An 18194-nucleotide genomic window follows, 5' to 3' on the forward strand; every position below is an offset into this window, starting at 1 on the left:
GGGTTAGGCATCAAAGACCTGCTCCTCGGTTCTCTTCATGAGAACTGAGCTGGCCTGCTGCAGGAATCAAGCAAGGAAATCTTCAGCCTGGTCCTGTGCCACTGGTGAGCTGGGGAAAGGATTGGTGACTGCTGATATGGTGCTGCTGAGAGTCAGGCAGTATTTCAGTGCTTGATGGCTCTCACCCAATACCTTTCATTCATTCCCCAATACGTTTGTTTTTTTTCTGCTGCCCACATAAGATCTTAAACCTTGTTAGAAGTTGTCTGTCTTTTTGTTTTGAATATTTTGTTTTTCACTTGTACTCATGGCTTGCAAGTCAGGAGGTACCCAGCATGGCAGTGGGCAAAGCACATCATACAGTAATAGTTAAGATTACATCTCTTGCAGTTGATTAGTGCATCTTCCCTCTGCAGCCTGTGTGTTCTTCTATGAAACAAACAATTCTAAGTTTTTGTTTGTGTATGTGAGAGAATGCATTATTTTGTGGTTGGCAAAACAATATTTAGGAGAAACTTCAAGAGAAACTTGAACGTGAAGCTGAATAAAGAAAACATTAGGTGAGAATGGAAGGACTGAGGGAGGACTTGATTTCTTACCTCATTTCATTTTTATGGTTGGCCGTGTTTGGGTTTGCTTTCCCTAAGTGGTGGTCTTAGAGCCACATCCTGCTCACAGTGAACTACAGTCAGCAACATCATGCTGACTTATGGGATGAACTACGGGAGCAGCAGTTTCTCTTAACCTCATGGCTGAAGAGCCTGATCCTGCACTTACAACTGAACACAAAATTCCTGAACAAAAAGCCAAATCCAGACCTGCAGCAGCAGTGTGCACCCCTTTGCAGGTTTGCTGGCTGAAGTTCCTGGTGGCCTGAAATTCCTCAGGAAAGCTGCAGATCTCCCATTATTCTGTTATTGATGTGCAGATAGTCCTGCCAGGGACTGGCACCTGTTGTACTCCCAAGCTTCCCTGAGCTGATGGTGAGCTGAGGATAAAGAGAGACATTGCTGAAACATGCCGAGTTCCTGCAAATGAGAAGAGGGTGGAAGAGCATGAAGTGTGAGAATGCCATTTGGTAGATGATAAGTCTTCTGGCACGTAAGCCATTTTGTTCAAGTATGTTTGCTTCACAAGTTGGCTGTCTGTCTAGGGAAAGAAAGCATTCTGATGTACTTCAAATCAATGGGCAGGGATGATAGATTTGGAAAGAAGTACCATTTTCACCTCCACTTCCTTGGTAAAGCTGTCTTCAGCTGTTCTTTCTCTTTCCAAAAGGTTTCTTTATATCCAAATTTCATGTGGAGTAGTGTAAACTTCTTGCCTAGCTCAGTTCTAATTAGTGTTCCATGCCACAAACTTGTGAGTTCCAGGGTATAGCTCTTGTTTGAATGTATGTGTAATTCTTTTTCTTACTTAAGTTTCTTTATTTGTATTCCCTCTAATTTGTTTGAGATGCTCTTTCATACATTGTGTTAAACATCAATTATCAAGTGCTCATAATATATTTTGAAGCAAGCATGCAAAATTGCAGCATGATCCTGCACTGATTACAGAACTATAGCATATGAATTAATAAGAAAATAAAAACAGCATAATTAATTTCCAGCTGCTTTTGGAGAAACAGAGGTGTTTATAAGGGGAAACTTGGTGTGTGCAAATTAAAGAATGACAAAGCTGGTAGCAAATATATTTATGCAGGCAATTATTCACAATTTGCTTCCTCTGTTGTATTGATTAAAAATATGTTTTAGTCCTGAAAGAGTAAGCAGAAGCTCCAGTGCCATTCTTCTAAAACAGTTGGACTAAATAAAAAGCACAAGTATCAGAAGTAGAGCAAGGGAAGGAAGTTTTAAACTTTATTTCTTTGTATGGAAGACCTTAAATAAGGGAAGTAAATGACAGATAACTAAGTGTAGTGGTGGATTTTGTCCATTTCTCATTACTATGAGATTTCCATTAATATGAATGGAAGTGAATGTGTGTGTGTGTGCAAAACAATTTTTGAGTGTTAAGTATTTTCCTTGCATCTCTTGTATGTGCTTGTGCTCATCTGTTTCGCCTCAGCTCTGTGTACCACAGCAGCAGAGGGTAAAAGGGATCCAGGCAGAATCATTCTCACACTGTGAGCACCCTTGGCATAGTTTGGTCCTTTGGAGGAAGCTGTTGGAGGGATCTGGATACTCAGTTGCTGCTTTGGAAATCGCCTCCTTTGCTGCTGCTCAGGGCTGCCCTGCTCAGGTGGGAGCTCCGGGCTTTGGGTCTGTGCGCCTGCCACGTCTTCCTGGTTTCTAATCAGCAAAGGAAGATCCTGCCCTCCTGAGAAATACGTCTAAAGGAAATGGATTATTTATTTATATAGTGAAGTAGACTCTCGAGGATGTCCCTGTCAAGCTTTCTGTTTCACCGTGCCATGTGCTCGTGGGGCCGAAGGAGTGAGAAGGTGCTGGAGTGATGGAGAGGAGCACCTGGGAGAACTGACCAGGTACTGTGTTTTATCTGAAGTGTCCTGCTGGTTCCTCTGCCACGCCTGATCTGGTTTCTGTGTGCACTCCTGCTTTCCTGGATGGACCCATGTCTGCTGTTGCTCTTCGCAGAAAAAGGAAATCAAAATGGGAGGTGAGGCTGTCATCACAGGCGTCCCCATGAAATGGGTTACATGAAGGAAGGACACGGTTCAGATCTACAGTGGGGACAGTATGTGTTCTCTTATTCAAGGATCCTAAAGGGGAAAACAAAATCTATCTTTGAGTGGGGGATGGTGTTTTGTGGAGCTCTAACAGGCTTTGCAGAGATTGAGTAGGGCTGAAGGAGAGAGTGGGGGCAGGCACACTGAAAGCAGGGAGGGTTTTATGCCTCCTGCTCCTGGCCCTTGTAAGCCCCTCTGCACGTACGCTCACATGTCTGCTGCCTTGACATTCCAGTTATACCTATTGAACTGATTTAAATCAGGATTTTGCTCAATAAACACTTGGGTTGAATTGGTGCTTATACTCTGATTGCGCTTTGGTATTCTTGGTTTTTTTCGGGAGCAGTCTGTGTTGGTAGACAACCATTAAAATATTTTGCCAAATTTAGCCTTTACACTAAATTAGCAATACTTTTTTTTGTTATTTCAGAGCATGCACTGTATGCCTGCACACTTTCTAAGTGATTTCATGGCCTATCTGCATTTATCTAGATTGCAGCTGTTAAGAAAGTTTTTATTTAGGACGTGAAAAATTATGGGGTTTTTTTTGATTGTGGCCTTTAAAAATGTCCTACTTAATAAAATTACACATATGCACAAACACACAAATAAATGCAAACAGATTTTTGCACTTAAAATAAAACTAAAGTATTATCCCTAGTAAGGTAAATGATTCTGCTTAACTGAATGCAAGCTTTTAGAACTAACAAACTTCTTTGTTTTCTCAGAAGAGAAGGAAAACAAATAATCTCACTCTTTCAATTCCCAGTTAGTTTCCTGGCTTTACAGGAAGTGCAGTTAAGTGACTTATGGAGCAAAGACTCTGCAGATGCAATGGAAGGTATTAGTTCCAGGTAACTCGGTTCTAAACCTAATACTGTTTCTTGGTACTTCAGGGAAGACTTATTTGTTGAGTGTTTGAGCTCTTTTTACAATTTTGACATCAAACACTTGCAATTTTTTTTACTATAAATCAAGTTACATAATATTACAGTGGAATTTAACATTGGTTTGTAATTGAAAGGCAAATTGCAACTAGGTGTTTTTTTGTTAAAATACATCTAGCAGTAATAACATCTGAAATGTTGATATGATTAATTTGTTCAGAAAGAGTTCATTTGTAGCAGTATCTGTTTTTGTTAAGCAAAATATATTTTTTAGATGCCTTGAAATTATTACCCAGTTACTGTTTGTAATAGCAGATGTCTTGGGCTGTATCTTCTGCCATTAAGGAATGCAGAGTAGCTCACTAGGTAACACTGTGGCCATATTAATTTTTTTTTTTTGTTGGTGCTAGATGCCCCTGTAGCTTCTAAAAGATAGAGATTGACAGATCTCTGTTTACACAGATATGTACTTAACATTAAAAAAATTATTTTAGAATTGCTGTTACAAGGTTTCCATTTGACTATGTGGTATGTGATTGTGATTTTAATGGTTGAGGGGGTACTTTACAACATCCAGGAAGGAATCTAGCACTGCTGGTGAGAGAAAGCAAAACATGAAACTGAGTTGTTACTGGATGCTGCATGTATTGCTAATGTTTTAGAGGGAAAAGAAATAAGAAAAAAGAAATTGGTGTGTATATACCATAGCAACTCCGTGGCTGACACAAATTCTAACCCCCACCTTATCATTAATAGCATCTGTGCAGTCAAAGAACTTGATAACATGCATTGGCTCTGCAGCTCCACACATTTTTTCTGCAGCAGGGGAACTGTGTAGCAGTATTTGTGACCATTAAGGAATGCAGAGTTAGACCTCAGGTAGGAGAAGAGTTGTGCTCAGAAATGCAGAGTGTGCCTGAGGCCTGGCAGTACAGTTACACAAACTGTGTACAAATGCAATTTTGCCCCTGCCTCCCAAAAAGGAGGAGTTACACACTTCAAGAAGTGGTTTTATGGCCTTCACTCCCCAGTGCAAACATAGGTTTCATGATCCTGTCTTTGTCCTGGTTTTCTATTTTCTTTTGTATCAATGTATAGGGTATTCAAAGTCTCAGCAGTTACTGTGGTCTAGTTGAACTAAATATGATAAGATTAGGAAGCAGAATAGAAATCAGAGGAAAATTGAAGCAAAGGTTAAAATGCTATTGCAAGTGTCAAATGTTTAAAATAGTCAATTTATATAAAGAAATAAAAAGAAAACTTTCCTTTAAAAATTGAAACAGGAAAATTACTGAGTATTTCTTACTCTTAAGAGAATAAGCCAAAGTAAGATGAATCACTCATCCTGAAAGGGTCGTCATTTTCATTTTCACATACATTTGATTCAAGATCAGTAAGAAAATAGCATAGTCATACATTTAGGTAACTTTTTTGATAGGAGCTGTTTATTGCTGAAGCATTCATGTTCTTAACTGCTCTAAAACAATTAGCTTTTTTTTTTTTAACATAAGCATTCCAGCAGAATGCTTTTTTACTTCTCACCCACTGTGCTGTTCTTGGGGCACTCCACCTCGAGAACTGCATCCAGCTCTGGGATCTCCAGTATAATAAAGGCATGGAGCTGTTGGAGCAAGTCCAGAGGAGGGTATGCAGCACCTTTCCTGTGAGAACAAGCTGGGAGAGTTGGGATTTTTTGGAGAAGACATGGCTCCAGGAAGACCTTGTAGCAGCTTTCCAGTACCTCGTGTGGCCTGTGAGAGAGATGGAGAGGGGCTTTTCATGAGAGCAGGGAGTGACAGGACAAGGGGGAATGGCTTCAAACTGAAAGAGCAGATTTAGATTACATATTAGGAAGAAATTTTTTGCTGATGATGGGATGACTGCACTGGCTGCCCCATCCCTGGAAGTGTTCAAGGCCAGGTTGGATGGGGCTTGAGCAATTTGATCTAGTTGAAGGTGTCCCTGCCCATGGCTGGGGAATTTGAATTAGATGACCTTTAAGGTCCCTTCCAACTCAAACTATTCTGTGATTCTACAATGTGGCTGATTTTATAATTACTGTATTTTCATAGAATTGAATGATTCTTGTCCTAACTTGCTTCTTCCTCCCCTCCTCTTATAGACATGTGAAATGTTGAGGCTTTCCTTCCTTTCAGAAAATAAGTATTGGAGCCAAGATTTTATCAGGAGAATTTGTATCTTTGACAGTGTTCTGTCTGAAATGTCTCAGAGAAGCCTGTTAATCTGCAAGTGCTGAGCAGTGTTCTCCTGCTAGGTTACATTGCAGTGGGCTACTGGTCAGGCTAAAAAATCTGGATGTAAACTTCACTTTGGTCTGAAATCAGAGTTGATACGAGCTTGTGCAATTCCACTGAGGCTGCTGAGCACAATTTGGTTGTGTTAGTCTGGGGGGTTGTGGCAAAACCAGTTAAGAGAAGTGTGTGTTTAAAATATTGCTGAAACTGTATCAGTAGCACATGACCAGAAGAATGAGACACCTTCACTACTTTTTATTTTTTATTGGGGGGCAGGGGATGAGGTAGCAGTGGGTAATGGTGGTAGTGGTGTCCCATCACTGCAATTAAAACTCACTTTTTTCCTTTTTCTTTGGCGAGTTATTCAGATGGATGAACTTAGTGAAATAATCAACTGGCAGTCCATATTTAGATGATGGGCCAGTCTTTTTTTTGGAACAATTTTAAACTGAGGAACCAGAAGCATTTCTGCTGGTGCTGAACCAAAGCAGTGTCTCTGCCAAGCAGCCTGCTTTCATGGTGGCTCTAGCCAAGCACAGAGGGAGTGAGAAGCAGGGGCACTCACTTAGCCTGTGCACTTCAAGTTTGAGTAAGGTAAACTGCAGAGGAATGTCCTTTGCAAAGTATCATATATGTTGTGCACTGTCTGCAAAACATATTCTGGTGCTTCCCCAAGTGCTTCTCCCACACACCAAAAGTGATGAGGGCAGCTTACCATATATGTTTGACTTTGCCCATCTCCCCTCCAAAAAAGAGCTGTGATGTTGCCCAGGAGCTGCACCCCATTAGGTGTAATCACTGCCATGCTGAGTTCATGGAGAACTTTGTTACAGACTTTAGTGGAAATAAAGATTTTCTTACAAGTCAGAATTTATGGATCTCCTTGTCTCCTTGAGGTTTCTGAAAGGATCACCTGTACTTTACCAGCATAATGACACTGGTGATTGGCATGAGTTTCCCAGTTTTACAAATGTGATTGAAAGTGTACAGCAGCCTTAGAATAAAGGTTGAGTATGCTACTACAGCCTTTTCAGCTATGGAGACCAAATAAAGCAGTTTCACCATTTACAAATGTGGGGTGGTAATAGGTTCTTCCCATGTACAGTGTTGTGCAGTTTCTGAAAGAAAAATAGTGTGTAGCAGGGCAGAAAGTTGAGAAGAGTTGTCCACATTTGTTGGTTGTTTTGGTTGGTTTTGGGTTTTTTGGGGGTTTTTTTGTTAGTCCTGTCAGGGAAAAATGGCAGTTGCATTACTTGTAGTTGTGTGATAATACTTGGGGAAAATTTTACACTGAGGCTCAGTTTTGTTGGTTGTGAAGATCTAGAAAATGATCTTTCTCTGCTTCTTTCTCTGGGGAAATAGGCTTCAGGTCCATCCTACCAGAGAATCAAAACAATTCATTTTCTAAACAGGTATATAACAAACCTTTTGAGAGTGTGTACCATAGAACATAGGTAGTATTGTCATTTATGTATTACATATTTTGTTGTTAAACAGCGTGTTTTTAGGGTGTAATAATGTTTTGTTCTTCTATTGTGTGCTTTTACAGACATCAACTAACTACATTTTACAAACATTTCAGAACAGTGCTACCCACCCCCATTTTGCAGTTTGCAGAGTAGACCCAGGGATATTCAGGTAAGACCAGGATGACTGGTGGTAGAATGAAGTACAGAATTCCTGCACTTCCTGGAAGTTCTTACATGACTGTTAAACTTACTACACCAACTACCTCTTTGTTACTAAAATATCTGCCCTGTGCACATTGCTTTCCTCTATTGGTTGATGAAAAATTGGTGATGAAGTGTTACCTGTCGATTTCCAGCTTACTGGTTGAGTACTTGTGAACTTAGACTTGAGAAATCAGTTCGCATCCAAATGCAATTCAGGATTCTTCCTCCACATCTAAGAGCTTGTGCTGCCTGCAGGTCAGAGCTTTTGGGCCTAATCTTCTGTTCTTCCAAGCCAAGGTCTCTTCTTAATGTAGTGCTGTGTGAATATTGCCCTCTGTTTTTCCTAATTCTCTGAAGATGACTTTTGCAAGGATGCATAAGTGTGTTTTGTTTGCTGTACAAGATGTGTCAAGGTGATAGAAAAATACTTGTGCTGGTTCTAAGAATGAGTTAAAATATCCTGTAGCTCACAAGGACTTAATAAAGTCAGGCTTTGTCTCTGCCTACATATTTCAGTGTGTTCAGTTCAGCTCTTCAGCCAGAGCTTCTTGCTGTAAGGATTGGTACAAGTGCCCTGAAGGAAGTCAGCATTGTGGCAGTGTGGGGTTTTCAGGGTTCTTTGTAATTCAGGTGCCAGATTGGAACTTGTAGTTTAGTTTTGGGTCAGTAGCAAGCATGTCAACTGACTGTCTTTCAAAGCAGATAAGACTAAGAATCCATGGATCTTGGGCTTTTAATTCTTAGGCTAGTTCAGTTCAGAACTGTGCATTTGTGTGCACATAGGCTTTTAAAAAACTTCTGTTTTTTCAGTTGGTACACAGTCTTGAGCATAGCAGAATCTGATTTACAGAAAACTCTTAATATCTTGTTCACCTTCTGATTTCAGCTCCAGCTATCTGTATGCTATTCTATAGATCCCAAGGGAGTTATCTCCCATCCTTGCTTTACAGTTCCAGACAGCACTATCAGGTTTAACTGCTGACTTTTTTTTTTTTTTTTTTTTTTAATGTGAACAAATTTGCATCTTTTGACTGAATCTTTTAATCTCTTGGGCTTAGGACAGGGGCCTTGCAGTGTTATTCTAGTAATTCTGTCTACTAGGAAAAAACCCTAGAACAACTGGAAAACAAATTCTAAAAAAAAAAAAAAAACCAACCGAAAAACCAACAAAACAAAAAATGGGAAAACAGCCTATAGATTTTAAGGAGCTTGTCCTGAAGAATGCTGGTCCTGCTTGTTGTCCGAATAATTGATTTTTATTTCACAAATACAAAAGTTTTTTGTTCCATTCATTTTTAAGAATTGTGCTTCAGTTGTGGGGAGCACAAAGATCTTTATATACTTGATTATTTTAGGGCCCAGTCCTGCAATGCCTCTGTCATAGCAGTCTCCTTGAGCTATTGCAGTTGCAGGATTGAAGCTGTACATGCAGCTAATCTTACAGGGGCCTGATCCTGCTCTGAGACCTTTTGGCACAAATCCTCGGGCACGTGCACAGTTCTGGGTAAGCTCTTGTGGCTTGGCATCAATGAAACAATGGTGAAGATGGATTTGATTGTGTATTCTGGTTTATGAAGCAGTGAGGTTCCTCTTGGAAATCTCATAAAGCAGGCTACGTACAGAAGTTTATAAAGTCTGTAACCTAGGCGATTTTTAGAGGTGTTTCTCAAGAAATAAGACAATTAGATTCAGAACTTTTCTCTTTTCTCCTTGAAATGCAAGGCTAAACAGTTGGCAACAAAAGTAGATCAATAAGAATATAGATAAAATAAAAAACAGAAGGAGCAAGTGGCCCAGTGGTGTTTGGTTTGTTTTGTGGGTTTTTGTTTGTTTTTAAATGCTTCTTTCTCCCGTAAGTACATGAATGAAGTAATTAATTTATGAAACTTCTTGGAAAGTTCCCTCAACAAAAGTTTGCAAAAGTCAAATAATGTTTTTTGTAGAAAAATAAATATTCTGAGAAAATGTAAAACAAATCTTATCCTGACAGCTAGGCAATAGTGTTTCAGATGGGAACCAGGCTCAAGCCATGTCGTGACTCTTCTTTGACCTGGACCAGATGTTTCTGTCTCCTTGGAGAACTCACAACTTTAAGTGAAGTTAATGCAGGCCACTTTTTGCTGCTGGTGTTCAGAATACTGTGCAATACTTTCAGGAAGAGCTGAAAAATCATCAGGAACTTTTCAGTCTGCTACTGCTTGGGAGTCCTGTGTTGTCAGGTCAGTGAGTTACACTTAGCAAAGAGGGCATGTCTCGTCGGGGTATGAGGAGTATGTTTGTGCTTCCACTGGTTTCAAAGCACCCTGAAAAATAAGATGCTAGCTCAACTCTGTGGTACTGCAGTTAGACTGCCATGGGCATGCAGACATGCAGAAAGTTAGCTCAGGGATCTTCCTGCTGGATTAGTAACACTGCAGAATATAGGACTCGTAGAGAAATAAAACGAAAATAAAAGGATATGTCAGGATATGATTCCTGACTTGCATCAAAATGAAATTTCCTACAAGGTCCTAGTATTTACTTCTTTTGCATTACGGTGTGTTACTGAGACCTGCAGTGGGTGTTGAATCTGACCCACTCCATTGCTGGAGCATGCTATTTCTTTTTCTCTGTAGCCAGGGATGGTAGATGGCTCTTAGAGACATGTCTGCAGTTACTGTGAGACTGACATAACATCAGGGTGCTCCAGAGCAGGGAAAAATCTGAAGCAAATAAGCTCTGGGTAAGGAGGTGTCGGTATTCCTCATACTCCCAGTGAGGTGGAGAACAGTGCTGCCTGTCCTGTCCTTGCAAGGTGTTGGCTGTGTTGGGGTCAGGTAGAATGTGCTCTGTAGTTCTGATTCCCTCATCATCCATACTCACTCTTCTAGAGCTCCCTACCAGTTTCTGTCTGGATTTCCTCTAGTGGAGATTGGGATGGGTAAGGACAGCTGTGAGAGGAGTGTTTTGGTGCCTTCCAGACAGTCAGGGCACTGACATACCTCAGTCTGGGAGAGATTCTCAGTGTTGGAGCAGAGGTGTGGTCAGAGATTACTGTGAGCTTTCCCTTTTAAGTTAATTGTGTGGCTACTAGGACCTTAAAAATATATAAAAAGAGATAAGGGGTTGTGTGTGAGGGAATATGATGGCTGTCAGAAACAGCCTCACTTCTGAAGTTACCAGGGAAGCTAGTGAGATTCTGAAACTTCTAGTTTAAGAACATACAATTTATGTTCCTTAGGTATGCTGTGCCAATTGATTCATAGCCTGACATTTGGTTATTGTTTCAGTCTTGAGCAAAAATTTATTCTGTTTATGGATTAAAAAAAATAATTTGGCTGTGGATCTGTAATTATTGTTCTTGAGTCCATCTATGAACAACTACAGATTATTTTCTTTTGACATCAGGAAGAACTGTTCCTGTTTCAAGTCTGTTGACAGTTATTTCTCTAGCAGAAGGAAGTTCCAAGGACTTAAGTTTGCTACCGTTAGCATCAAGTTCACAGCATGATAGATCTCCCAAATTCACTGAAACACCTGTGGGATGGTGGGAGGGGAAGAAGTGCTTCCTAACTGGTCTTGCATTTTTGTGCATCTTTAACAAATCACTCGACTCCAGAACAGACAGGAGCAGGTTTGTCGAGGTTGTTGATTAGGTTCATGGAGTCATCATCTGCAATCCTCTGTGCTCTTGCAGTTTTGATACTTGGAACAGCAGAGGTTTGGCTTCAATGAAAAGAGACCCTCATCCCTTCCCAGAAATTGCAGCTGCTGTTGTCTTTTGCATCTACAAAGTAGGTGTGACAAATTGCCTGTCAGAGGGGCAGCAGACAACATATAAGACATGAGGATGAGGATCCATGCATCTTCACCTTGTTCCTGTGGTGGAAAAGTCTATTCCAACTGTCTTATTCTTCTTTGGAGAACTTGATTCATTAATTAAGTTGGTCGTGTATGATAGAAGTGGCTGGATGAGGAGAGGAAAAGCAAAACAGGAAGTCAAATTGCAGTTAAAAAGTAAATACATGGAATAGGGTCTTTTGGGAGAACTAGACATGTTATCACCATATAAAAAGTTAAGCATATATGTAATTCTTTGAGACTGGAGTTATTATTTGGTTTTAAAACTGCACCTGAATGCAAGGATTGTCAGTCTAAATTTGTATTATCTCTGTGCAGAATCTATTTTGAATATATGAAATTTGCTAGTGGTGACAAGTATTTGATCATAATGTTATTTTAAACTTGGACGCATCAGCTTCCAAAACTTAGGACTCTTGACAGATATTTAAATATTTAAAACACCCTTTATAAGATTACTAAATCCAGCAGTTCAACTATATAAACAATGCTAGGGATAATGAACCAGAAAATACTCAAAGTGGCATATCCTCTCCATAAATATTTCTCTCTTATTTCAACATTCACCAGAACGAATCACAAGAAAAGTAACTCCCAAATGTTTATTTGTTTTAACTCACTAGTTTACTGATGATCTAAGCTTTCAGGGAAACCCATGAAGGGTTTCCACAAGGTGGCAGGAGCTAACTGTTCTATATGAGACCATTACGTGATCTAGAGGAAAATAAAGGTAATAAACTCATTTTGCTAGTGGCATGCATTCAGATGATAAGTCAGTCAGGGCAAAATTTCAAAACCCTCCTTTGTGCTTCTTGAACTTGTGAATAATTCTGGTAAATGAACAAGATTATGTCCTCAAGAATCTTACTTCCAGACAGAAAATTCAAGCATTCTTAATTTGTCAGCAAAACAGGACCTTAATTTTCAATAAGTGGTGGTAATTTGCTTGTAATGTGCATTGTCACTGTAAATGGAGATCGGGGTGATTCCATTCAGGAACTTGGTGATAATTGACATTCATAGTTTAATAAATTGGCAGTGAGCATCTCCAACTTGCAAATTCACACTGACACTGTGGGAATGCTGATTGTGAGGTGGGACACTGGGCTGAGGAACTGCAGAAGCAGAGGAATTCAGTGAGACTACAGAGATTTTACTTTGGAAACTGAAGAATCAAAACATCATTAAACGTGTCAGAGTTGGGGGATTATTGGCAATTATTGAAATAGTTTATCTTAACTAGTGAGACAATGTTGGCTAGTATATAGAACATAAGGCTGAAATTTTGTTTTTCTTTTCCCAATGCTCCAATCTTTATTTAGGCTGATGGATTGTTTATTCCACTTTTCTTGCTTTTGTTTCCATGTACATGTTGATGGGCCAGTGCTTTCTTGAAATATTCTGTGATCAGAATGGAAAGCACAGCAAAAGAGCAAGCAATCAAGTATGTCTCCTCAAAAGCATGATTTGAGACCTGTGGTTATGTCCCCATGCTTGTTAAACCTAACACTTTGAGTTCCAAGTTTCATTTTTAAAAAAACCTCCCTGGCCTGCCTTAGGAATCCATGGACTGGAGGGTTTTAATTGGCAGAAGTAACATTGAAAGAAACAGTGATAAGATGAAGTGATTTTCTCTGATTCGGTGGACCACAAAGTGTTGGTTTGAGACTTGTGATTCTTTTGATTTGTGTTTAGAGATGTTATATTAAATCAGCTAATGTCCATTTTTGGTTTTTGAGTGGGGGGACAAATATGTATATTAACCAGGTATCTTTGGGAATGTGAACAGTGCTGTTTATGTGGACAGACAATGCAATTCAGTAGGGCTAAGGTGAAACAGATTCAACAGAAACAATGCAATTCAGTAGAACTAGGTGAAACAGCTGCCTAAGATTAGGTAGCTTTCTTAATCAGTAGACAGATACTAGGAGTAAAAATAATTCAATTCTTATAAGAAATTTAAAATTCCATGCCATTTGGTGTCAATTGCTTGTCATTATGATGTAGAGAAAGTTTCTAAGCCTGTGTTATGGGGATATCTGTAATAGCCATATAAGGTGAATGAAGTGAAAATCCTTCCACGCCTGATATGAAATAGTATTGATGAAAGGAACTTGCTACACAATTGATTTTCAATGTTTTTGACTTGCAGACCTGTTGCCACTAGGGTGTTGTCCAGTAAAATACCTGCACCTCACTAGTGACAGGGATGATGGGATGAGATGGAGATGAGCGTTCTCAGCAGCTGCCACAAAGAAGTAGCATAAACCATTGTCCTGCCAAAATATGTGAGCTTCAGAACATGTATTTTTATACCCCTATTTGCAGGAATGCTTGAAATTTAGGAAAATCTTTGCGTTTAGAGCTAACCTGAGTAATTTTAGTGGCTGCAGTCAGATGATACTTACAGTTTTAAGTGAAAATTCTGTGATTTTCAATGGTTACACCTTTCATTTGCCTCTAATTTGAAAGAAATTCTAGTTTTTACATAAACATCTTAAAATAATGATAGAAAGTAAATAATTATCAAGGATTCAGCATTTGATGAATGTACTAGTGAAAGTCGTTCAGTGCAGTTGAAAAGGTGCACTATTTACAGAGTAATGTACCAGTAGGGTCAGGACTCTCAGCTATGGATTTTTAAGTAATTGTTGCTTATTGAAACAAGCCTGGCTATATCTGTCATTTTTTCTGTTTGAAATTTTCAGTCACACAAGTGAGGTAGATGCCTCACTTCCATTGCAACTCAGAAGCAGTGAGTCACTTACACTGATGTGAAATACTTTAAAAAAACCCTACATACCAATATGTAAATATGATGAAAAAAATCAATGTCACACTTTAAGATTGAAGATCATGTATTACTGTGGTCTCTGTGGTCAGCAGTGTCAAGTGTAGTCCCAACATGCTGTGCAGACATGGATGTTAATGTGGCTTGCAGAGAATTTGCTGCTGCTGCCTCTTCAGACCACTGTGTCAGGGTAAAGTTTGAATTTTATGTTCCTTTATGCACAAAAAGTCAGCAATCATGATAATACCAGGGTTAGAAAGAGTAGTGCAAGAAATTAATTTCGCCACACAGCCAATACAGAAAATGGCACTGGAGCGTATATTGGCAAATGTCCTTTTGAGCAGAGGAGTAGCTTTCCAGAGAATGGTGGGTGCTGGGGGATGCTGTTTCTCAGCAGTGGCAAATGATCATGAGAGGTACCTGCTTTGTGGTGTACTTAAAATTGTTATACTGAAGTGGGAGGCTTAGTAAAGATTATTGAATAGTTTGGCAATTGATGGCAATTGTATAACTCCAAATTAATCACAGTATTACTAGAGGAAACAGGTGGGAGGTGAAGAGGACGGCACAGGGAATGTGCCCCTCCATCATGGGTATCTTCTTCCAGGAAACCCAGAGTCTTCCCTCCCTATCTGCCAAACCCTGTCTCAAATGCCTCGACTGTTTGCTGCCTTGGGTTCACTCAGGGACAATTGGAGCTGCCCCATGGACCAGATTACCTGCTGAAGTGCTGAGTGCCCTCTCTTCTCCCTGACCAGCTTGGGAATGCAGGGCATCACTAGCCTCTGCTAAATGCCTAACTCAAGAAAGAGTCCAGCCAGACAAATGGGCAAATGTGGGAATCCAGAGCTTCCCTCTGGCTGCCCTGGAAGGTCTGGGACCCTGGCAGGGGTCAGGAACCCCCCTGGACAGAGCCCCCAGAGACACTGTCTGTGATCTCTGTCCATGGAAAAGAGTTTTCAATTTTACAGAATGAATTACAAGCTCTGAGTGTTTGATATAAGTAATAATTAAGTGTGGTACAGTTGAAAAAGTAAAATTTTAGGATTCTAGATGAGGGGTCCAAAGGGGACAAGATGGAGGAAATTGGGTGTGCCTTGTCCTTTTTCTCCTTCTTCATGCCCTCCATGTCTCACTGTGGTGTTGGCATTTTTCTGTTGGTTCAGGCTGGGGACACACTGTCCAACGTAGGTGACAGATATTGGCACGTTCTTGTAAATGCAGCCCAGGGAGTTTCTGGTATTTAATGTTTGTCACATCCCACTGAGGGCAGAGCCCCACACGCTGCCCTGCAGGACAGAGCTGGGCAGGGCAGCAGAACATGTGAGAGATCAACAGAATAAACAACCTGGAAACCAGCACAGACCAATTATGGCTTCTGCTTTGGCAGGGGGGCTGACAGACAGAGACTTTCTACAATCTCAGAATCATCTCAGTTCCACAGATTCTGACAGGCAAATAGATACTGCCTGCTTAGTAACTAAGCCGAGAGTTCTGTACATCCCTCCAAAGTCTGATTTGAGGGATTTTGAGGTCTGGAGAGTTGGCTGTGCAGCATGCAGGGCCTTACAAAGAAAAAGTGCAGGGATTTCTTTATTATCAACTTCTTGGAAACACCTTGCTAAAATGTAGCATTTAAAAATACATATTGATAGAACCTGGCGTCATCTCAAATCTTAATAGTATGTCTCTGCATGGTTTTGTGGTCACCTGAGGGTTCTTCCAATAAAGCAGAGAGCAATATCAGAGGGAAGGTAGGATAGCATGGAGCTCTGTGTGTGCTAGTTTAACTTGCATGGAATAAGAGGAGGTTAGATCATGCAGAGTGGGGCTGGGCTGGTGCATTTAGAGTTCCTGGTACTTCATTTGTTGGTTTAAATCAGGCTGCTGTGTCTGGGAGCTACCAAAATTACTGAGTCTCTGGGGCCAGTCACTGACAATTGGTGTTGATGAGACAAGGACATGTCCTGGACATTCCTTCTAGAGGCAAGGACTGGTTTGGCTGCAGTAACAACTATCCCTGTGCTAGGAGGTTGCAAATCCTGTCTGTGGATTGCTTTTAGAGCAAGCACTGGATGTTGAAAACAGTACTTTCTCTTGGGAAATGATTATTCAATTAACTGGGTATTTATTCTGATAATAAGTTTTGTTGTTGTTGAAAGTGAAAACTAGTTGGGGATAAGATGTGCTTTTTAGAGGGCTTGTTCTTGGGTTTTACAGGAGTGAGGGAGGCAGGAGAGGATGAGCTTACTGCTTTTGGTGCTTGGGGTAGAATTTTTGCCCTGTTTTCTTCCTTTCCTTAAAGAAGCTGTCATTGAAAACGGGAGTCCTTGAGAAAGTGTGGGGAATACAAGAAGTACAGCACTGAGAAGTAGAGTCACAGTGCAGAAGTAAGGCCTCAGCACTGAGACCAAGTTACCTGTGTTTTCTCTAAAGTATCTAGTGTTAACCAGCCCATTTAGTATCTAGACTGTTTAACATTCTCCCCAACCCTCCCTCCACTCTCTGGTAGAAAAAGTAACATTAAAAAGAAAAACTAATAGAACGATCAGTGTGCTGAAGATTTGCATAGGTATCTGTTGACAGGGAGTTTGTGTCGTTGTGGTTTATATACTGCATTGGTTTATAAGTGATGCTGTTAAATTCACAGGCCACATGTTCACCCAAGGAGAAGATCAAATTGTAATACTGGAATCACTGTAATATAAATGTAAATGTTGGAGAAGATGTTGAATAACACCAAATCATGTGTTACTACAGTCTCTTGCTTCTAGAGGAACACACACTTGCTCAGGTATTTTCAGCACCAAAGCTAAAAGTTGCTTTGTTCTCCTGCCTGTTCCTGGGTTGTACCACACAGGGTCCCAAAGAGCAGCAGTTGTGATCAGCTATTTGAGAGATGCAGGGATGCAGCTGATGACTTCTCTAGAGTTTAACAACAGCATCTGGGAGTTTTTTGGTCTCATGGGCCGTTGTACTGCTCTGTTGCAGTTCAGAATGCAGTGGTGGAAAAGTTATCAATGGGTCAGCTCTGCAGCAGCTGCACTCCACAGCATGATGTTTTTATGTAAGTAGCTCTTACTGCTAACCTGTGATTAACTTAGCTTGTATGACTGGCAAGCCAGTGTTGTACCCTGACAAGTATAGTGGCTCTGCACATAGAGCGAGGATGAAGTTGGGATCCATAAAGCTCCTTTGGTAAAGAGTAACCCATCTTAAACTTGTTCTTTCCATCAGTTAAAAACAAGCAAAAAAAAAAAAAAAAAACCAAAGCCTTGTATATATTAATGCTGTTACTGTGTTGTATTTGTTTGGGCAGCTATCTGACATGGAGATTGGAATCTGTGTTCCTTGCATTCATGCTGGAGTGGCAGGAAGAGACCCACCCTCTTCTATGGTGTCCCACACATGTATTTTAGACTCAAATGAAATCCTGTATGATTTTTCTTGATGAAGAGATCTGCTACATTTCTATGTGCAGTATCACTTTGCATACTTCATTAACTTCTGGTGATTAAACTAGAATGTAGAAAAATTAATTTGTTTGGCGGACTTTTTTATGGGGGGAGTTGTATTTTTGAAGTAAAATACGTATTTTGACTTTTGGTAATCTGTTTTGTATTCTCTTACAGTAAAGTGAAGTGTTGTATAGTAAAAACTTCTTTTAACCCTGAGTCCCACACAAACACTGTGGAAGAAACCATAGTGGACCAGAGGATAAAATAACACCTTTTTTTTTTTAATTGAATGAGAAGAATTTCTCATTTAGTATATTGTCAAAACATAGAGAAGCTTTTAGAGGAGACCATGTAATAGTCACTGATTCACACCTGGCTTTGGTGTCAGGTCATTAGACAAGAGCAGACATCATCACAAGGGATGTTAAGCAGGTATTTTGCTCTGGTATGAGAAACAGTAAGCAGCACTTCCTGCTGGAGATGAAATTACACTGTTTTTTTCAATGGGTTTGCAATTTGCAAATGTTGCTTTTGCAGAAGCACCTTGAGTTCAATTTAGTTGCAGTTACCCAGAGGAATTAGTTGTTGGTAAAACAAAAGA

At 40.2% G+C, this 18194-nt stretch overlaps 1 protein-coding gene and 1 long non-coding RNA gene across 11 annotated transcripts in view; both read left to right on the forward strand.

Annotated features, from left to right (window-relative positions):
• The window catches only part of BBX (BBX high mobility group box domain containing), a 151891-nt gene that overhangs the window by 9015 nt on the left and 124682 nt on the right, over positions 1 to 18194 (forward strand). The window lies entirely within an intron of this gene.
• On the forward strand, positions 6993 to 17674 carry LOC144248375 (uncharacterized). The gene is made up of 2 exons (XR_013341715.1): positions 6993 to 7469; positions 16786 to 17674. It is a non-coding gene; the product is annotated as an uncharacterized LOC144248375 (long non-coding RNA).

The sequence above is a fragment of the Lonchura striata genome, chromosome 2 (genome assembly GCF_046129695.1).
Source record: "Lonchura striata isolate bLonStr1 chromosome 2, bLonStr1.mat, whole genome shotgun sequence".
In the NCBI taxonomy this organism is placed as follows: domain Eukaryota; kingdom Metazoa; phylum Chordata; class Aves; order Passeriformes; family Estrildidae; genus Lonchura; species Lonchura striata.